The sequence below is a fragment of the Euprymna scolopes genome, chromosome 12, assembly GCF_053919585.1.
Source record: "Euprymna scolopes isolate OS-2025 chromosome 12, ASM5391958v1, whole genome shotgun sequence".
In the NCBI taxonomy this organism is placed as follows: Eukaryota; Metazoa; Mollusca; class Cephalopoda; order Sepiida; family Sepiolidae; genus Euprymna; species Euprymna scolopes.
This window is the reverse complement of record NC_136493.1, coordinates 11,102,581-11,125,402: the sequence shown is the minus strand read 5'-3', so window position 1 is coordinate 11,125,402 and position 22,822 is coordinate 11,102,581. Positions and strand designations below refer to the sequence as shown.

The following is a 22,822-nucleotide window of genomic DNA, read 5'->3' as shown; positions in this document are numbered from 1 at the left end:
ATTGAAGTCACCGCAAATGTGGATGTTAGCTGAATGATGAGCAGACAGGATGTGGTCAATTTTCTCAGATATACTCTTAAAGATAGTAACTCCGCTGTTGTGGGGCCGATAGAGGGCAAATATAAATGCGGTGGTGTAAGCAAGTGCAACCCAGAAGCACATATGAGGTAAATTAGGGTCTTCTCTGAAGATATCCCTACCACAACGCTCTGATCTCCTATCTGGCATCAATTGAAATGAATGGCTCTCGTCTTGGGGAGGCTCCATGTTTTGACAAGCTTCTGGGCTGGATAAATGGTGGGATCCTTCTAGCGCTCTAGTAGATATCTCACTGCTGATGCAATTCTCTACCTGAGTAAGAGTCGGGTACATCCAGAGATGGAGTACTGTTGTCACATCTGGGCAGGAACTGCTGGAAACCTTTTATCATACTTCGACAAAGTTCAAAACAGACTTCGTAACCTGGTGGGGATGCCCTTTTCTCTTCTCTGCAACCTCTTTCCACAGAAGAGACATTACGAGCCTGTCTTTACTCTATCACTATTTTCATGGCAGGTGCCTGTCTGAGCTCCAATCTATGCTCCCCCCCCCTCGCTAAACTTTCATGAAAAACACTCCTCTAGTTGAAACCACTTTCAATAATTTCCCCCACTCTTTTTCTCTGCCTAATCCTAAACGTAGATTCCATGAACAAAGCTGCTTTCTTAGAACTGCATGCCTGTGGAACTGTCTTCCATTCCCCTGCTTTCCAGCTGACTACAATTTGATCATATTCAAGTCCAACATAAACAAATTCTTGATGAGCCACCCCCTTAAGTAATCCAATTTACCAAATTTCGACCACTAATGATGATTACTAGGATATTGTGTCATTGACTTGTGTACACTCATTAACCATTATCCTCGAGTGACCTTTGGGCCTTGATAAGTGGTGACTCCTTTGTAAACAAAAAGAGCAAGAAGCTATAAAGGGCTATAGTGCCATGGGTTGCTTCTTATTGATTTATGTCCATTATTTTTTTGGGTGGAGGAGATAGATTGTAATTCCGGATTGATCCCGAACTAATCCAATTGCCAAATTCGATTTGGCAATTCCACTGGATAACTTTCAGATTACAATCCGATTGTTATCCAATGTAATCTACAGTGATCCCACTCAAAGACAGAACTTTCATTGATCTTGTGTGACATCACAACCAAAACAAAAACAGTTGTCTAGACAGGATTTGCAGTGATCTGACAGACCAAAATATCTTGATGAAGTAGAAGCATTACAATACAGTACAAAATATGAGATATCTCCAAAAATAAAAGTAAAACCATACAAAAACTGCTAAATTGTGCAAACCACTGATTATGAAGCAATTAAGTTATTGATTATTCACCAAACCTGTTTTCCTGCTCTTATTTACTTATATTGCTTCCCCCTTTTTGGAAATCATAATTTCTTATTCTATGACTAAATGTAATGTTTAAATATAAGGCCTAAACTGGCCACATGTATATTGTTACTGATGTATGTTAATAAAATAACTGGCACAAATGTTATTTCTAAATGTCTGCTTTAAATGGATAATGCTTTGCCTCCAAGACGCCTTCCTGTCTGTTTTGCATGATAAACATTAAAAATCCTTATACTCTTAAATCCTCCCTAAATCCCTGCATATCTATATTGTATATTAATGCTGTATTTTTGTAAGTATATCATCTCTCCTGTTTCAACTGGACAAAAAAAACAATTGCTCTTCTCCCCAAACTGATATAAAATCACATACTTTGCATGTACCTTGGGAGGAGGGTTTAGCTTCCGGTCCTAAACTTTAGTAGGCTGACCTTTTCAAAATCGATAAATACTAAACATCTGTAGATTTCTATTGCTAAGGGATGCATTAGCTTAACCTATATTTATACTCTAAAGAATATCTATAAAATAACTAATAGCCACAGTTTGTGCCCAGATTATAAGTGATCTATATTAACTAGCAACTATATCTTTCTTTCATTAGATGGGATAAAGTACTGGTGATTATCTTTACTTGAAAACTAACACCTAAAGCACATTTCGAAATGCACCCTAACCCTTATACTATAATTTTCCAATTAGTCACTAATCCACAAACCACATTTGATCTTTTCTTAACCCTAGTAGATATTCACCTTTAATCTACACCCCACACTCATACATACCTCCTGTAAAAACGTAACCTATCTTAATCCTATTCTGAGGAGTATAACTTCAAAACAGATACTAATTCTTTGATACTAACTCTATCAATCCTCACTATCCATACAACCAGGTGCAGGAAAACCCCTCTCAGTGCTGATGGACCGATATATCTGGTTAGGCCATCCATCTAGGATAAGAAAAACTCCAATTTGTAAACCTGTGCCACTGACTTCATACATCTTGGCACCAAACAGGGGAGGGAGGCCTCCTCATTCCTGGATGACAACCTCCCTAGAGCTGGTGACTTGATGAAATCACCGGTTTGCAAACCTAAACTGCTTAAGGCTTTGCCTATCTATACTCCATCTTCCTTCTTTACCTATTAGCCAGGAGCAGAGGTGCGGCCACAAGGACTCATTAGAGACACCCAGTGCTTAGCCTTGTTTCCTAACTAGGGCAATGAATGCCGTCCCCTACATTTGCGTTATTCCCTTTTCCTGTAACTGGACACCTTGGGGGTGGTTATTTACCATATATGCTAACATGATTGGACTGGGCCACTCCTGTCAGACAAGTTTGAGGGTACCAGTTTGACAGTTGCTGGTTGCTGTTTCCAACTGACAGTACAGAAGCCCTTTGATAGCGCTTAGAGCGGCCGTTCTATCATCAGTTGTGTAATATCAGGATATTTGTAGTGCCATGTCACGTATGGAAAAGCACCCTGTACTCATCTCTGGTGGGCATTCCCGAAGCCACACTCCTATGGATGAAGAGCCCGCTGATGGTCTACTCGTGTTGCATGATGGTGCCTATGCACATGCGTTTTGCCTAGCACCTCAATCTAGATCTGAAACTACTAAATAGAATGAAATGATGGCTCAATCCAAAAAAATGTTCAAACCAGACACACACTCAGGCCTCCTCCCTTAAGGCTTACATTTACACATATCCGAGGACTTAGAACTATCTTAGAGGATGTAGAATAATTTCTCCTAGCAAACTCCCCAGATATCTTCGCATTAAGTGAAACTAACTTACACTTCTCCATCCCCTCTAACATCTTGGGAGATGGGTCGGGAATGTTACTGTCTGTGTCAAGGAATGGGATATAGCAAAGTTATGGATGATGCTACCTGCTGTGTCAGTGAAGTTAGAGAAGCCAAGCAAATTTCTGTGGCAGGCGTCAGAGTCATTAAATACATGTATTTGGGCGCTAGTGTCAAGGAAGAGTGCTACATCTATGCTGTCAGAGACACGATTGATTATAGTACAGTCTTGGGTTGATGGAGAGCAATAAAGAAAATACAGGTAGCTAACGCTATGTTGGAAATTTAGTTTAAAGCACATGAAGGCCTGGTCACCTGATTCTAGTTTAGATTCCCTAGACATGGGGAGGGTGTTACAAATATAGACTCCAAGTCTGTTCCTGTAAAGTCCTTACAACAAAGTGGAAGATAACCAGACATGTTAAAGGTTAGCATTTAACCTTTAACTCTCTTCTTGATCTTCATCAATGATCTCCTAAACCACATTCTTAGATCATTCGTAGATGATACCACAATCTATGGCAATACTTCAAAGACTGACAATGACCAAGATCTTTAAGATTCTCTCTCTTCTGATCTTGAGAACATGGTGCAATGGAGAAAAAGGTAGTTGGTTAATTTTAATGCATCTAAAACCAAGCTTCTCTCTTGTTGTCATAATTCCTCTGACCCCCACCAGACCCCAATTGAAATGAATGACTCTCGTCTTCGGGAAGCACCATGTGTTTACAAAGCACTTCAATCCTTATCTAAAATGGAACATATACATCAAAATTTGTGACAAGATTGCTGGAAAAATGTTTGGATCGTTGTACCGTTCCAGTAGATATCTCCCTACTGATGCAATTCTTTATCTGTATAAAAGCCAAATACATCCTAAAATGGAATACTGTCGCACGTTTTTTTTTTTCACACTTTAATTTACAACTTTGCCTCAAGGGTTCGGGTTCGATTCTTATACTTACCTACCAAAACATTTTTTTTATTTTACCCCCCCCCCCCTTGGAGTTTTCACACACACCTCCAAACACCCGGGCAACACCGAGTACCCTTCGCTAGTTTCTAATAAAAGAAATGATCGTTAAATGTTTATAATTTTGGGTACTTATGCATTAGTGTCAGGGAATAAACCTTTTCTTGTTTTCATTTTGAAAAGTGCAGTTTTAGAACTGTGAGAATTGAAAATTTCAACAATAATGCAATAACATGCAATAAAACATTATCTGAACATTTATTGAATTAGAATTAAGTGTGGAACATTCATTGATCATTATTCGATCCCGGACAACATTGGGTCTCCCTTCTAAATTAATTATAACTTTATTTACTTTTTTTTTGTATATTAAACCCCTTTTTTTTTAACTAATAACAAACAATTAAAAAATATCTTCATTAAATATAAATTTACTTGATCTATTTAATTATTTTTCAACAAATTTATCTTTGTGCTTCTACACAATACAAACGAAAAAAAAAACCCCAACAAAAAACAAGAATAATTCTTAGTTCAGTTTGTATAGAGGTACCTGTAATTTTATTTTTCACTTGATAAAATTGTGAAAGGTGTAAGAACAAATCCGATGCATTTTTGTGTGACCATTTTTTTTTTTTTTTTTCAATCTATTGATAATTTCAGACGAGGTTACGTTTTTTGAGATTACACCATCTACAAAAATATCACAAGGCCAGAAATTTGTGAGTGCTCAAATACGTTAGTAACCCTTTTTTAAGTGTTTATTAGGTACCTCCGCCACATGCCACAGTTTTATCCCCCGCTATATTTAACATGATGTAACTGTAATTTAAAATTATCATCCAAACTTTTTTACCATTTTAAAAGAAGCTTTAAATAAATTGCTAATATTAAAAAAAAAAAAATTTTTACAGCATACAAAAATAATGAAAATGCGAGACAAAAATCGTGTTTACATTAACGATGCTTTAAAACAACATTCCTATGCAGTGACGTTTTTTAAGCTGTAGACACACCCATGTTTTAAAAATCTAGCAAAAATCAAATAATAATCATATTTTCCTGAAATTTTCGATATTTATTCATTATTAAATAAACTTACATATTAAAAGTAGATTTCTTTAAATATATTAGAGGAAATATTTTTAAGTGTTCTACCCCCACCTATAAAAATTTCAATATTTTTTAAAGCTGAAAAGATCAAATAATTAAAAAATAGTTATTTTTATATGTGTATAAAATCCTGTTATTTTTTTTTCACTTACTCTAAAGCTGTAAATAAAATTGGACATAAAATCAATATTATTAAGTTAAAAAAAAAACACTTTCTTGGTAATTTTTTTTTTCTTGGTAATATAGTTGTTTGCATTACAAAAAAAAAAAAAAAAAAAATTCTAAAAAAATTATTTTTAAAAAGCTTTAATGATATTAATTTCAAATATTATGCAATATGAAGTTTAAACAGATGTTTTTAATATAACAGGTTTCCAATAATAAAAAAATATATTCATATCATAAAATATGACTCTTGAGAGAATAAAAATTGCAAAAGCAAAATCGACTTAAAAAAAACTTGTTTGGATTTGATTATTTAAAATGACAATCAAATTTTGCACTTTTTTTTCAAAAAAACTATGGACGCCTGTAAGCAGCAGAATCTTTAGATACATGTACCAACAGAACAGGTTAAAATTAATTTTATCGTCTGTGTAGTTCGTTATTAAAAATCTATTTGTTTTACAAAAAAAGGTAAGTCTTATATTGCTTTTTATCCATCTTTTTATTGTACATTTTATTTATTCATAAGTTTGTGCATAAATGATCTTCCATAGAAATTGACCCAGACTATAGTAAACACACGAAATAATGACATCACTAATTAATGTGTATAATAATGACGTTCTACACAACGGTTTGGAGATGCCTAGTGTTCATCTCTTATTTTATGTATGTAGACTAAGGAGAGGAGGGACCTTCCCCCTCCTCCGGAAACTGTCTAAAATAATGATAGAAATGAGAAAAAAAATCCCTGAATCCTGCAAAAATTGCTAGCTCTGTAGGTATTTAACATGAGACACAGATTTATCCCCCTTTGTATGTAACACGATTTAACTGTAATTTAATATTATCAGCATAGCTTTTATACCATTTAAAAGACAAAGCTTCAAATAAACTAGTAATATGTAAAAAGAAAAAAAAATTTACAGCATACGAAAATAATGAAAATGCGCGACTAAAATCGTGTTTACATTATCGATGCCTTAAAACAACGTTCTTATGTAGTGATCATTTTGAAGCCATAAAAAATCTAACAAAAATCAACTAATGGTCATGAAATTTACAATACGTATTCAATTTTGACTTGTATTTTAAAAGCAGTTTTCGTTAAATATGTAAGGGAAATATATATATATATATATATTAGGTGTTCTATAGTTCATGTTACGAAAACTAAACAAAATAAATTTAGGTCCATAAAAATTGCAACATTTTTTTTAAAGCTTGAAGAGTTTAAGTAATTAAAAAATAGTTATTTTTATACAAATATATATATATAAAAAAAAACTTATTTCACCAATAAAATTCCAGTATTCAACATGTAGATTTAAACATAGATTTTTGAATAAGGTTTTTCAATCTTGAAAAAATATTTTCATATAATATAAAAAAATTCAACTAAAACTTGAAATTATTTTAATTGTTAAAAGATGTTTATTTCGGGGTAGGGGGGAAATTTGAATTTAGCATCTATTATCCAAAAATGTGCAGAGGTTTCTAATTAATAAAATTAGCATAAACCATAGCAAAAAAATCGCTGCTTCCCTGATTCAATTAAAGCAACTAGCGGCTTCTGTTAAAAGTATGAACAGTTACATGATAGACACAAAATGATATGGTTGATAAGTTGGTGATTTTATACAACACTTTGCACATCCCTATACCTCGGGCTTTCATCTTGGATGGAGAGTCTAAATAAGAGGGGAAAAAATTTGCTGCTTCACCCCTGAATTTGTTAAACAATAACAAAAAGAGAGAAAAAAAAAATTCTGATTTTTGCAAGCATGCCTACCTTTTGGGTATATAAACTTTCGTAATTATTATTATACTACCCCCCCCCCTGAGCTATCCATCTCGATGAATTCATGTTTATTAAGAGTGTATTCATTATTCATTCACTCTTTTTATGTGGGTAAAGCTTTTTTTTTTTCTTTTTTTTTTTTTTTTTCATGTCTCTCGTTTTTGTACACATACTCGACCTTGCCCCCCCCCTCTCGCAACTCCACACTGTCAGTGTCTGCCTCCATTATTGACCTGATGCTACCAGATCAGGCTGTCTGAAGATATTGGCTTCCTGAGACGAAATGCACCTAACATTGATGCTTTTTGTTTTTCTATTTCCTTTTGCAAAACTTAATTATGTTCTACAAAACCAACAACCTTTTCCCCCTTCCCATTCCCCCTTTTCTCTTTATATCTCCCCCACTTCCTCACTGGTTTCCTAACTTAAAATGTACCGGAACAGTAATACTGTAACCCTTTTCCCGCTCCCATTGCAAAAACTCATTCATGTTCTGCATGACAGGAAACAAAAACCGATAAAATCCACTATAAAACAGTCAAACCAAACACAACAAACTAGCGATTGAAGATACAAAGAGGTTGAAGAATAAAAACCTATAAAATAACTGGATGCAACATGAATACTATTTCAAAAATAATTGTATTTCACATTAAATCACCCGGAAAGGGTTGATATGCCGTAAAACAAAACAACCAAACCATTATTGACAGAATAACAAATGAATTCTTAATCTTTTCCTCTGAAATCTCACAAAATGGTTCATAACTTCATTCATTGGAAACCTTAAATATATTTATATTGCACTAAAACTCTGATAATTTTGCTTACTTGGTTGCATATTGACTGTTTTCTATATTACTTTAATGGAATATGCTCTGATGAACGTACAGCATTTGTACCCCCTCGACATATTTCTAGCTAACCTGACATTCAGCAAAATCCCTCCCCTTCACTGTTGAAATCCCTAGATGCTGGAAATCCTTTTACTCTAATGATTCATTCCCTAGAACTGCTAGAATCTGGAATTTCCTTCCGGTTTCCTGCTTCCCTAACTGTGATGACATGCAGAAATTTAAATATAATGTAACCAAACATCTCGCTGCTCAACTCCATATATAGTGTTCTTGTAAATTTGGTTCCTATAACGCAAAGTGCCTTGTTTGAAGTGAATAAAAGTGAAAAAATGAATAAACTAAATAAAAAGGAAAACTTGAAAGCGATAGAACATGAAATAATGTAATAATATATAAACTGCGTCAATCACTTTATTGCAGATTAGTAAAATATCAATATTTCACTAAATATATGTCACACAAAAAATAAACATTGTCAAATGATTTAAGGTTAGTTATTTCCCAAAATTTTATTCAAATTCATGTGATATTCACAAAATTATGACATTTTATTCTTTATCAAAGAAATTTCCACTGTCCATCGCTTTATTGCAGGTCTCTTAAAATGTTGTATTAGGGCAAAAATACAATTTCTAATCATGAAAACTTTACTTTTCATTATATGTTTCTGTTAAAGAATAATGAACAAAAGCACATCCTAGGTGTTAAGCCTCAAATAAATAAATTATTTATCGCCATATCCACCATTTTTTTAACAATAATTTTAAACAACATTTTGTCCACCGAAGAAGTCAATTGTTTGATCTGAAAAGGAGTTATGGTTCTGGCGATATCGACTACTTTCCTTCACAGAGCAGCCATTGAAGTAAATTGCTCTCCTCCCCCATAAAACACCTCTTTTCAATATTGACCAGAGATGTTCAATGGGGTTAAAGTCTGGAGAACACAGTGGCCAGCTCATGAGGGTTTCTCTAAAGAAGCCCATAGATTCAAGGAAGGCTGCAGTCGCCCTAGCAGAATGGGATGGCGCATTGTCATGCATAAAAATCATCTGATAGCGACGTGACAATGCTAGGTCACCTAGCCATGGTGACAAATGTTTATCCAAAAAGGCAGTGTACGCATTACTAGTAAGTTTTACACCTTCTGGAACGCAGAATGGTCCAACCAACTTATCCCTAATGATTCCCGCCCAAAACCTCCACCTCCTTGTTGGCGATGAACTCTGTAAGGGGTTGGAGTTCCATCCGAGTTTCAAACTTTGGACCATCCATCCAGACCGTCAAGAGTCTCATGTGTAAATAGGATACTTTGGAAATCCATTTTCATATAATTCTGTGCCGAAGCCATTCGTTTTTCCCTATGTTGTTTGCTCAATGGAGGCCTTGAAATAGTTCCTTACCATCTCGTTCAACATGTTACATCAGACCTGCCTGGATCTTGCAGTGATTCCAGCTCTTGCAAAAATGAAAGCACTGGTGCTGTTTGGGTTTCGGTTGACTTCCCTAGGAATTTTCCGAATATCACGATGTAAAAGGTTTCCCCTGGTGCCCTTATCCTTTCTGAATTTTGTGTTGGCTTGTTCATGAATGAAGCCAAAGTTCTTGGGTCCTTTTTCAGCTCCATAGCTAAATCTTTGATTAACCATTCTTCTGCGACTCCAGCAACAATCCTTTCCTTTTCGATAACCGTTAATTGCCCCCCTCCCTTTTTTTTTTTTTGGCATTTTAAAAGACCTGCAATAAAGCGATGAACAGTATAAATTACTTGATAATAAATAAAATGTCATAACTTCGTGAATATCGCATCGATTTGAATAAAATTTTGGGAAATAACTAACCTTGAAGCAGTCATTTGATGATACAATTTTCATTTTTTTGTGACGTATATTTAGTGAAATATTGATATTTTACTGTAATAAAGCGATTGATGCAGTTTATATGTGATTCAGGGATCCAAGCTGATATACGTAAGAATTCTCGTCTGTATTTTTGAGATGAGGTGTTTTCATTGATTGAGATTGTCGGACTGACTTCCTCATCTTGGTTGTTATAGTCACAACGTTTCGGCCGTTTTGCCCTCCGGCCTTCATCAGGTGTTTTGTATCGAACTGGGGAACCGTTTGTTAGGAGTTGGGTTCGAGACTGCTAACAAACAGTTCCCCAGTTCGATACAAAACACCTGATGAAGGCCAGAGGGCAAAATGGCCGAAACGTTGTGACTATAACAACCAAGATGAGGAAGTTAGTCCGACAATCTCAATCAGTAAGAATTATCATTCATATAATTAAAGTTTCAAAATTGATTGGATGTTTAACTTATGTGCATATTCCAGAGAGCTCTGCCACTTATCACGTCGATCTTAATTCAGTCTTTCAGCTGCCAAGAGTGATTTATCAGTTTCAACCTTATGAGGTTCATCCTCTTTGATGTTCGTTCTCTTAAACTTTGAGTAAAATTTTCTTTGTATAAAACTGGAGTCTGGTAGTCGGAACCTGTTTGGTATAATGAACGAGTACATCTGGGTTCCTGACTGGTTAAGTCATAAATACCAACTGGTAGAGCAGCTCCGGAGTGATTTTGAAAGATATACTGTAAGCTGCACGTTTAAGGATATACCAACTCTGAGTACGCATGTTTCAATAAAGCGACTCACTAGATTATTTTTCGAATCTGGTAGCCATGACCACTCAGCTAGTTCAAATAAATGTATCCTTTCATGGAACACATCAATGTTCTTTTAAACCAACACATTTCAGGTGAAATTCCAAAAATTATGAAAACTGATCCAGTAGAAAAATAATTACAATTAAAAAAAAATATCAAGTTGAGCAATTTTATAGAATTTCGTATGTCTTTAATGTTGGAGAATTTGCAAGATGCAAGAGGAGGTAACTACAATCGTGACTAAATACTTACTGCTATTTTTAAACGCAAAATCTCTGATTATGGCTGATTTTATTTCTTTATTTTTTTTTTTTATAAATACTTCTAGTATATCATCTATGGAATCATTTTTCGTATTTTTTTTTTTTTTTTATTTATACTAATTTCGGCATGACAAGTACGTAATAATGTTTTCACCTGAAATGCATTAGTTTAAAAAATCATTAATCTACACAAGCATTTGTAATTATTATCTTTGAAAAAAAATTTTTTTTTTTTTTTTTTTTTTTTTTGCTAAAGATTGGCTAAGAACAAAGTGTAGTATCTGTTCTGATACTACACTTCACCTTTTCTGTCCTCGATCAGAGGAGGAGAAATCCTTCTAGACTGAGGCAATTATTATTTTTGTTCCTATCCAGAGTACCCCTTTCTGGGGAGTTGGATTTTCCCTACATTAAAAACTAACCTTGTGTCTAACTCTTCCCTCGTGGGGAGACAAGTAAATAGGAACATAACAGTATTTGGAATTAATTTATTAAGTTTGAGTAAGCATTTCGACCATGTAATCCCTACAGCCACCTACCTAAATGCTACCTAAATGCTGCTGTGAAACCTGGCATAGTTATGAAATAAGTCAGAGAGTTGCAACCTTGATTGAAGTGAGTGTCCCTAATGTTTGAGGTCTGAACAGAACTGAAAGGGAGAAACAGACCAAATACCTAGGTCTTATGCATGATATGAAAAGAAACTGGAATCTTAAGGAGGTATCAATCATACCAGTTATTATAGGTGCCATAGGAATTATGAAGAAGAACCTGAAGTCCTACCTAACTAATATTCCTGGTGAACCAAGTGCAAAAGAGATACAGACAATTGCACTTAAGGGATATTAAAAAGAGCTCTCGGCTGGTTTCAATAAAAAGCAGGGCAATGTTGGCAGCTGTTTTGGCTGCCCCATACCCAGCGTTACAATCTCCAACGGAAGAAAAAAAAAAAAAATACATCATTGAATTGCAAAACAAAAGAAAAAAACCCATCATCATCAGCAACAGCAGCCAATTTACTTACAGACTTTAAGCACAAATCTTTTCTCCTACACAAAAACACAATCTCACATGAATCAGTCATGACTAAACAGAAAATATAAAGAAAACTTTCAAGTGTTGATCTTTTTTTTTTTTTTTTTTACAACTTTAAAATACGTATAATCTAACAATCAAAAAAAAAAAAAAAATGCTAAGTAAACCCATTTTGAAACAAAGTTGCCATGATTACATTTCCGGATTCAAAAACTTCATGACTTATGTATTGAATGTAAAATTTAATGTTGTGGAAGATCAAATTTCTTTACTCTCGATAGTAAATTTTTTTTTCTTCCTTTTAGAGATTGTCTGAAAAAGTAAATCCCTGTTAACATGAAACACTTATACAGCCAAATTTAAACTTCTGATATCTTTAGAATATTTAAGAATTTATCATTTTCAGACTTTATAACATATAAAAATAAAATAGATTTTTTTTTTTTAATACTTCGGGTGGGGGTGACTTGACATGAAATGAGATTCATTAATAAAATCCCAACTTTGATCTTTGATGACAAGTGATAAAACTTCATCATCCATGTCATGCAATGCCAGCAGCATTTACCCTAGTCTGGTTAAACGGGTTTCCTTCAAAGAAGGAAGTGCTAAGGTTTTATTCAATTCACAAGCGTACCCCACTCACATGTATATCTTGTATATCGGTCAAGAGAGATTATGGCGTTCGGTTTTTACAGTATTTGTGGAGAGGTGTCGATGTCCTCCTACATACAGCACTTGGTGTTGCCAAATGGTCACTCATCCAGTACTGATCAGGCTCAATGTTGCTTAACTTCAGTGATCTAATGAAAACCGGTGTATAAATGTGATTCTGTTGTACAGGGTGGAACGATAAAATTGTCATCCTTGAAAAGACGACATGATTCCATTTCCGTTTGATGAAAACCCGTTTTCTCTTTTTGTTGCTAACCATCTCATAGTTGGCCAGTTGTGTACAAATCCCAAGGGTGATAAGAGGCTTCTATCATGTCTGAAAGTGACACATTGTTCAACAAGTGAGATTAGAGATGTACCGCTGTACAACTCGTGCTGTCTACCAATCCAAGTTATGAGTATGACAACGGGACCATTGCCAGCATCCTCAAAATGCATCGCTAGATTGCCACGAATAACAGGGACATGCCCATGGTGATGAAAATAAAGTTTCTGGTCACGATTATGGTCTTTGGTGTGGTTTCAAGTGAGAGGCACATCATGCCACCCCACATCTTCGAAGTTAGCTTGAAAGTCAACCCCAAAGTGTACCTAGACGTGCTGAAGAGTATGGTGATCCCCTGGTGCAATCAGGTGGTTGCTGGTAGACCCTGGGTGTGGCAGCAGGGCTCGGTGCCGGCCCATAAGTCCAAAGAGACCCAAGGAGTGCTATGACTTTGTACCCTTCTCTAACTTCTCCTACCCCGAACTGAAACCACTGGACGACTTCGTTTGGTCATACGTCGAGAGCATCACCAACATAACCCGACAACACCAAAACCAGCCTGATTTCCGCCATCCACCGAGTATTCGACGAGCTCCCCAGCCAGCGCTTGTGGAAAAGGCATACTCCCAGTTCTGAACCCATATTGAGGCAGTGATTGAGGCTGAATAGATGAATTGAATAGATGTCAGTTCTACTACATAATCAAGTTGCCTGAATTCATTTTTTTTAATGAAAGTTTAAAAATAATAAAATTGTGTTTTCTTTAGAGCAACAATTTTATCGTTTCATCCTGTATCACTTCATCATCCACATAACATTACAAAATTATAAATGGATGTTTGTGTGTAGAAATGCTGAAAATTATCAGAAATAAATGAACAAAATCTAACATGTAAATATTTTTTATTCTTAACTAAATAATGTTTCAGTTGTTGACTGAGAATGCAAAAAGAATTGTCCTTTCTAAAAATTCTGTTGTTTTAATGTAGTGTGTAGATTATTTATTGTAGTGTGTAGATTATTTATTGTAGTGTGTAGATTATTTATTGTAGTGTGTAGATTATTTATTGTAGTGTAGATTATTATTTATTGTAGTGTAGATTATTATTTATTGTAGTGTAGATTATTATTTATTGTAGTGTGTAGATTATTATTTATTGTAGTGTGTAGATTATTATTTATTGTAGCGTGTGGATTATTATTTATTGTAGCGTGTGGATTATTATTTATAGTAGTGTGTGGATTATTTATAGTAGTGTGTGGATAATTTATTTATTGTAGTGTGTGGATTATTTATTTATTGTAGTGTGTGGATTATTTATTTATTGTAGTGTGTGGATTATTTATTTATTGTAGTGTGTGGATTATTTATTTATTGTAGTGTGTGGATCATTTATTTGTTGTAGTGTGTGGATTATTTATTTATTGTAGTGTGTGGATTATTTATTGTAGTGTGTGGATTATTTATTTATTGTAGTGTATGGATTATTTATATATTGTAGTGTGTGGATTATTATTTGTTGTAGTGTGTGGATTATTATTTGTTGTAGTGTGTGGATTATTATTTGTTGTAGTGTGTGGATTATTATTTGTTGTAGTGTGTGGATTATTATTTGTTGTAGTGTGTGGATTATTATTTGTTGTAGTGTGTGGATTATTATTTATTGTTGTGTGTGGATTATTATTTATTGTTGTGTATGGATTATTATTTATTGTAGTGTGTGGATTATTATTTATTGTAGTGTGTGGATTATTATTTATTGTAGTGTGTGGATTATTATTTATTGTAGTGTGTGGATTATTATTTATTGTAGTGTGTGAATTATTTATATATTGTAGTGTGTGAATTATTTATATATTGTAGTGTGTGGATTATTTATATATTGTAGTGTGTGGATTATTTATATATTGTAGTGTGTGGATTATTTATATATTGTAGTGTGTGGATTATTTATATATTGTAGTGTGTGGATTATTTATATATTGTAGTGTGTGGATTATTTATATATTGTAGTGTGTGGATTATTTATATATTGTAGTGTGTGGATTATTTATATATTGTAGTGTGTGGATTATTTATATATTGTAGTGTGTGGATTATTTATATATTGTAGTGTGTGGATTATTTATATATTGTAGTGTGTGGATTATTTATATATTGTAGTGTGTGGATTATTTATATATTGTAGTGTGTGGATTATTTATATATTGTAGTGTGTGGATTATTTATATATTGTAGTGTGTGGATTATTTATATATTGTAGTGTGTGGATTATTTATATATTGTAGTGTGTGGATTATTTATATATTGTAGTGTGTGGATTATTTATATATTGTAGTGTGTGGATTATTTATATATTGTAGTGTGTGGATTATTTATATATTGTAGTGTGTGGATTATTTATATATTGTAGTGTGTGGATTATTTATATATTGTAGTGTGTGGATTATTTATATATTGTAGTGTGTGGATTATTTATATATTGTAGTGTGTGGATTATTTATATATTGTAGTGTGTGGATTATTTATATATTGTAGTGTGTGGATTATTTATATATTGTAGTGTGTGGATTATTTATATATTGTAGTGTGTGGATTATTTATATATTGTAGTGTGTGGATTATTTATATATTGTAGTGTGTGGATTATTTATATATTGTAGTGTGTGGATTATTTATATATTGTAGTGTGTGTATTATTTATATATTGTAGTGTGTGGATTATTTATATATTGTAGTGTGTGGATTATTTATATATTGTAGTGTGTGGATTATTTATATATTGTAGTGTGTGGATTATTTATATATTGTAGTGTGTGGATTATTTATATATTGTAGTGTGTGGATTATTTATATATTGTAGTGTGTGGATTATTTATATATTGTAGTGTGTGGATTATTTATATATTGTAGTGTGTGGATTATTTATATATTGTAGTGTGTGGATTATTTATATATTGTAGTGTGTGGATTATTTATATATTGTAGTGTGTGGATTATTTATATATTGTAGTGTGTGGATTATTTATATATTGTAGTGTGTGGATTATTTATATATTGTAGTGTGTGGATTATTTATATATTGTAGTGTGTGGATTATTTATATATTGTAGTGTGTGGATTATTATATATTGTAGTGTGTGGATTATTATTTATTGTAGTGTGTGAATTATTATTTAATTGTAGTGTGTGAATTATTATTTAATTGTAGTGTGTGAATTATTATTTAATTGTAGCGTGTAAACTAGATTATTATTTATTGTAGTGTGTGGATTATTTATATATTGTAGTGTATGGATTATTTATTTATTGTAGTGTATGGATTATTTATTTATTGTAGTGTATGGATTATTTATTTATTGTAGTGTATGGATTATTTATTTATTGTAGTGTATGGATTATTTATTTATTGTAGTGTATGGATTATTTATTTATTGTAGTGTATGGATTATTTATTTATTGTAGTGTATGGATTATTTATTTATTGTAGTGTATGGATTATTATTATTTATTGTAGTGTGTGGATTATTATTATTTATTGTAGTGTGTAGATTATTATTTATTGTAGTGTGTAGATTATTATTTATTGTAGTGTGTGGATTATTATTATTTATTGTAGTGTGTAGATTATTATTTAATGGAGTGTGTAGATTATTATTTAATGGAGTGTGTAGATTATTATTTAATGGAGTGTGTTGATTATTATTTAATGGAGTGTGTTGATTATTATATATTGTAGTGTGTAGATTATTATTTATTGTAGTGTATAGATTATTATTTTATGTGTTCATAGGGTATGTGGAGTGGATGCTCCACAAGTGTTTTGATTGATTAGTTTTGGAATTTAACCACCACAAGATTATTTACATATACTCCGCCCACTCACACATGCACATATTGTACTTTTTTCCCCCCCTCATATTAGCAAAGATGCGCACGACCTTTCCAGTTATAAAATACGCTTAAATATAATTTAATTCATGCAGACTTTGTCTTTATTATTACAGAGCCAATTCTCTATTGAATATTATATTGTACCTAATATATAGTACTGATTTCCAAATTAAAAAAAAAGACTTGGGTTCAATTAGCTAGAAGCGAAACCAAAACATTTAACGCTCTACCCATGTTCTCTACTGTTTGAGCTATCAACTGATAGATAAGAAACATTTAAAAATAGACCACTTTAAACTATGAATGAATTTACGCATGCACAAAAATAACAGAAATATCTTAAGAAATGAACATTTTGCATTACAACTTGCCGACTTCTATTGTGTTTCATCCATCCAAACAAAGATTTTATTTGTTATAAACCATTTTTGGTGCATAATTACTATCTCCTGTTAATTTCAATGTTAGGTGATCCGTAGTTTAAGAGTTTAGTCGTTAAATGCATACATATGTCTACTGTTTTATTTATGTAGTTGAGATAACCACGCACACACACACACACACACACATATATATATATATATATATATATATATATATATATATATCCCCGAAACAGTGTTTCATGGTAAACAACTGATGATTCCTTGAAAAATAAATTATTGGTATTATAGTAAATTTGAGAGCGAGTTGATGCAGTGCTTGCAGGTGATTAAATGACTTACTGACTAAATGGTTTTCTAACGAATGATAAAAAATATTTTTTGTATAGTTTTAAAGGTTAAAAACTTCAAAGACTATATATATATATATATATATATATATATATATATATATATATATACACACACTCTTTATTTGTTTATTATGATTATATACATTAGTCAGAGTACTTGAATAAGTATATTTCATTTTGATCAAAAGGTGTATTAAATTATTGTGGGCTTTTGAATCCATGCTGGATCTCATAAAATACAAATGTTTTCGTTTATTTAATTTTAAAACTTTAAAATTGTCATTGTTCAACCCCCCCCCTTCAAAATTTTAGTGAGGATTTTAAGCAGGGGTATATCGTGGCAGAGTTCTGCCTGGGGGGTGGGGGCTGTTCATAAGATCCACCCCTTTTTGTTTGTGGACAAAAAGAAATTCAAAACTTCTACTGATGAACAATGAAAAGCAAACTAGATTTTTATTTTATTTTTTAATTATCTGATAATTTAAACTTTAATATTTTGTAAAAGCAAAGTAACTTATTTTGTCAGTTCATCAGCTCTACAGTTTCATGCTCACTCAATAAGAGCAACAAATTCGAAACGCTTGACCTTAAATAAGTTTTATTCTATGGTTTGACAATGATCATCCTATTTTGTGATTATATGGACTCTTCTATGCACCATGAACAAAGGAGCTTATGATGAAGTCTCAAAGCAGTCTTTTGTAACATACTGTTCTCTGCTTCTGTGAATATACCACTGTGTTGTCTTATCAGTCCTTCACTGTCACAACACTGGTGATGAGCACTCCGACTTGTATTGGATACAACATAAGCATTACTGAAATTGAAATGTTGGATTTTCAGAAAAAGACTGAAGTGTGCTAAAAAACTGCAACAGTAAGAAGATAAAAGCTGTGTTTTTTTTTTGTTTTTTTTTTAAAATACATAAGTTATACCAAATCTGTGAAAGAAAGCCCACTAATGTCAGAAAATAGGATTTAAAAAAACATTTTTGGAGTTGGACGAAAAAGATTTCACGTCAAGGTTTTGAAATCTAAATTGTGTGACCATGGGAGAGAAAAAAAGAAACCCCAATAAAAAAAAGGTTTGATTTTATTTATTTTTTTTTCGTTTTATTGTTTAATCAGAAACAAGAAAATAAGTTTGAACAAGCTTTATTTAAGAATTTATTTTCCAATGAGAAAAACTATGAGCATGTAAAACAAAAAAAGAATATGAAAAAGTCGGTAGCCTATTTTAGGAGTCATCTCCCCTTTTTATGGTCTTTTTTAAACATTGCATATGCAGGAAGTTCTGAAGTCTTGAAGTAATTTGAACATTCTATAACATACCACCATGGTATTTTATTTATTATCAGTTTTTTTTTTTTTTTTTATACATAGACATCACCACATTATCAAGGCCAAGAGGCCACTCAAGGATAAGGGTTAAAGATTGTACATTAGAAATTGGACAATATAGTAATCATTAGTAATGAAAATTTGGAAAATTTGATAACTTATATGGAACGGCTCATCAAGAACTTATTTACGTTAGACTTGAAGACAACCATATTGTAGTCAGCCGGAAAGCAGGAAAACGGAAGACAGTTCTTCAAAGTCATGACATTTTGAGAATCTTCTGTTTGTGGTGGCAATAGTAAGCGTGAAAAACAGCTGCAAAGCAATAATATGTGACACCAATGCATCCATTTCGACTATTCAATATCTGATGATGGGTCATCATTGTTAGGCTACTATCACTTTCCCCTTCAGAAACTGCTGCTTAAAATCCCCCCCCCCCAAAAAATCTTCTAAAGGTAACAAACATCCACATACCTATTGTATTATTTGAGGAGACTATTACATTTTTCTTGCAATTCTTTCTTTGTCTTCTAAAATAATCCAGCATAGACAGCCTGCAGATGAAAAATGGAGTCAAATTTTGTTTTCAGTTTTAGTAACAATTCAATCAGGACATCTGTATAGATCTTTTTTTTTAAGTTTTAACTCGAGCATTTGGTCAATATCGTCTTCAGTTTCTACTAATTCGCTTTTCAACTAGAATTCACATTTCTCTGCACTTGGTTTTACTTCAAGTGGTGTCCTGTCTGGTACAGGCATTGTGACAGCTATGGCTCTCTATTTATCTCTCTCCCTCCCTCGCGGCATTCATGAATTCATTGTTGCTTTTCTTTGCTCATTGTCGGAGAGTAGTTTCGAGACGATCAGGTGTTCTGGTTCAGAACTTTATTCACACTGTTTCTTGAATAAAAGTTTGTATTACCATAGATTTCTTTGCAGTTGTACAGACAGTAGGTTGCAGTTTCTTTCTGTCCGAGCAGTGCCCATACAGGGTGATTATCCTGACCACTGTGCCCAGAGGTATCTTCTGCCGAGCACAACAAAATACAAAACCATGAACAGAATTATTTATTTTTGCTTCTGTATTATATCAGTCATCTAGTTTCCATGATCCCTCATTACCCTGATCGGGGTGGGGTGGGGTTCTCTACCACAGACTACTGGAGGAAAGGAGGCGCCTTACTTTTCCTTTGATAGTAATAGTGTCCTACTACCCACTGGTTTTATTTGGATTAATTAATTCAGACACAATTTTGACAGTTTCCATATGAGTTATGCAGAATCAGTGACCAGTTCTGGGACTTGTTTCTGAATCGAATTTTGTTCTTGCAGTATTTTTCTCAGCAATGCAAATGAGACCTAAAAAAAAATGTTGCACATAAGAAATAAATGTCAAAAATAATCGAATCATGTCTAAAAAAAAAATTTTTTTTTTTTAATCTGAAAAAGACACAAGAAAATGAACCCAGGTATTTTTTTAACACAATTCAAATAATTCTGCAAATCAAAAATATAGAATGCAATAGCAAGATTTTCTCAATCTTAAGATTCCATGTTCAGTCTCAAAAGATCTCCAAGTCAAGATTTCCAGAACTTAAAAAAAAGTAAATAAATAAAACACATTCAGATTTTATATCATTTAAGCATCAAGTTCTCAAATCATAGAAACTTGAACTTGCTATTCGATTTTGCATTAAATTTGCTATGTAAATTTAACTATAAATGATCTGTTCATCAAAATTTTGAAAAGATGTTTGCAAACAAGCTTGCTTTGGTTAAAAAATTTAGTAGTAGAACATTTATGTTAAACTAATATAGAAAACTGGCTTCTTCACTTTTTCCTACTAAAAATTATTTAATGTGGCTGATGTAAATAAATAAAAAAAAAACCCTGACATTATTTATAAAATTGGAAACAAAATATTAATTTTATAAGGCACGGCTGGAGATATTTCCCTTGTGAAATATTACGAACAGACTATTAAAAATTTAATGTGATGAGATGGCTTTTAGTATTTCATATGTCCAATACAAATTGATATAGTTTTCATTTTTTTTTCATTGTTAATTTTTTCATTGTGGGTTTATACAATAAGTTATTCTGAAATTGTGTTGAACAGTATTTTTTTTTGGGGGGGGGGGATTCCTGTGACCACACCATAATCATCTTTATTTTTATGCTAAATTAGTCATTAAATGACCCAAATAGATGTTGATATGCTGAAAAAGCAAGCCTCATCTCATAACACACAGAACAATCATCTCAATTAAGTCATTAGTTTCTAACATTTATTGTTGCTCTTCAAAAATTTAGAAGACAATTTCGGGGATTGGTTATTAGAATAAAAGACTAACATGGTCGATTGTGCGACTATAAACAGAAACGTTACAAATTCCTTTAGTGACAAGAATAAATAGTGTAATATAACAGCTGGGTTTTAAATTCCAGTATAAAACATTAATCACATCTAGCCACACTGAAGAGGTGTGATATGACGAAACTGCTTTCTAAAAATAACACTTGCACATAGAATTTGAATTACCTACTAGACACTATCCTCAAGAGTCTTCGGTCTCTCCTTACAAGGGAGTATCCTCAGATCAGGACAACTTGATATTAGGACACTTCAACCTACAAATAAATCATGACCAAATATTCAAAAGGATATAGTATTCAAAGCCCAAATAAGATTCTCTCGAAACGGCTATACATTGGCTTATATGATGAACGGTGCACCTTTGTGGTTATTTTCCAACATTTATTGTCCCTCGTTGAAAATTTAGAAGACAATTTTGGGAATTAGTTATGAGAAGCAAAGAGTCATGTTGTTGACTGTGTGACTATGAACAAACAGAAACAAGCAAATTCCTTTACTTTCGTGACAAGCATAACTGTAATCTGTTTGGTTTTTCAATCTCAATGTGTGAAATGTTAATCACATCTCAAACTGTTGGGCATTTGTGATTGTAACTTCATGAACAAGTCGAGCGTAGACGTAAGTTTATTTCTACTAAATATGGTTCATATTTTTTGAGGGGGAGGTAAATTATTTGCGTTATATGAATATTATTATTGATAAATCGTATTAGATTATTAAGATGAAGTATGGAACACAGACCCCAGCCGACTTCACCAAGAAAGGGATTAATTTTTATTAACACCAGTTTAATCTTCACCATAGCACGTTCGAGCGGATAATTGCAACCAAGAGTGCATTTTTTATACATATACAGGGCTCTACATTGCAGTTGAAACAGTCGCATTTGCGAATGATTTTTCAAAGTGGCGACTAGAAATAATGAAACGCTTATCGAATGTATTTCTTTCACCGACAATCTTCCCAATCTCACTACCGAGTGAAAAATATCTTTTCAACATTTTTTTTAATAAAACGAACAAAATTAAATTATTTAAACAATAAAAGATTTAACAAAACAATATACTTTTTTTTAACAAAGGCTGTTTTAAAAAATCTGAGGAAATTTGAATGTTTCAACATAAAATTTTGTGTATATTTAGAATTACACTTATTAAAAAAATTACAAACAAATCTTTATGATGTACGTACTCGTCACAGAACGAAGATGTCATATTCTAAAAATCATGTGGGTTTGGCTAGTAACTTTTTTATTTGGCTTGTAAACGAAAATATTTAGTTGTCAAAGGTCAATTAAAAATAAATTTGCCTGTAGAGCCCTGATATATATATATATATATATATATATATATATATACACACAACTTCAGTTAATCTTTGGATTGATATTTTTATTAAAAAAATCTACCAAGCAAGGATTACTGACCCCGCGCTGGTTTCACT

At 32.7% G+C, this 22,822-nt stretch overlaps 1 protein-coding gene across 23 annotated transcripts in view; it reads left to right on the top strand.

The window, feature by feature from the left end:
- LOC145291177 (uncharacterized) overlaps positions 1 to 22,822 on the top strand; it is a 168,440-nt gene that overhangs the window by 24,065 nt on the left and 121,553 nt on the right. The window contains exon 2 of one of the 23 annotated variants that reach the window (XM_080136726.1): positions 4,850 to 4,908. The exons of the other annotated variants lie outside the window; for them this stretch is intronic. The gene's annotated coding sequence lies outside the window, so the exon portion shown is untranslated. The remainder of the gene's footprint in view (positions 1 to 4,849; positions 4,909 to 22,822) is intronic. 23 annotated transcript variants of the gene reach the window in all.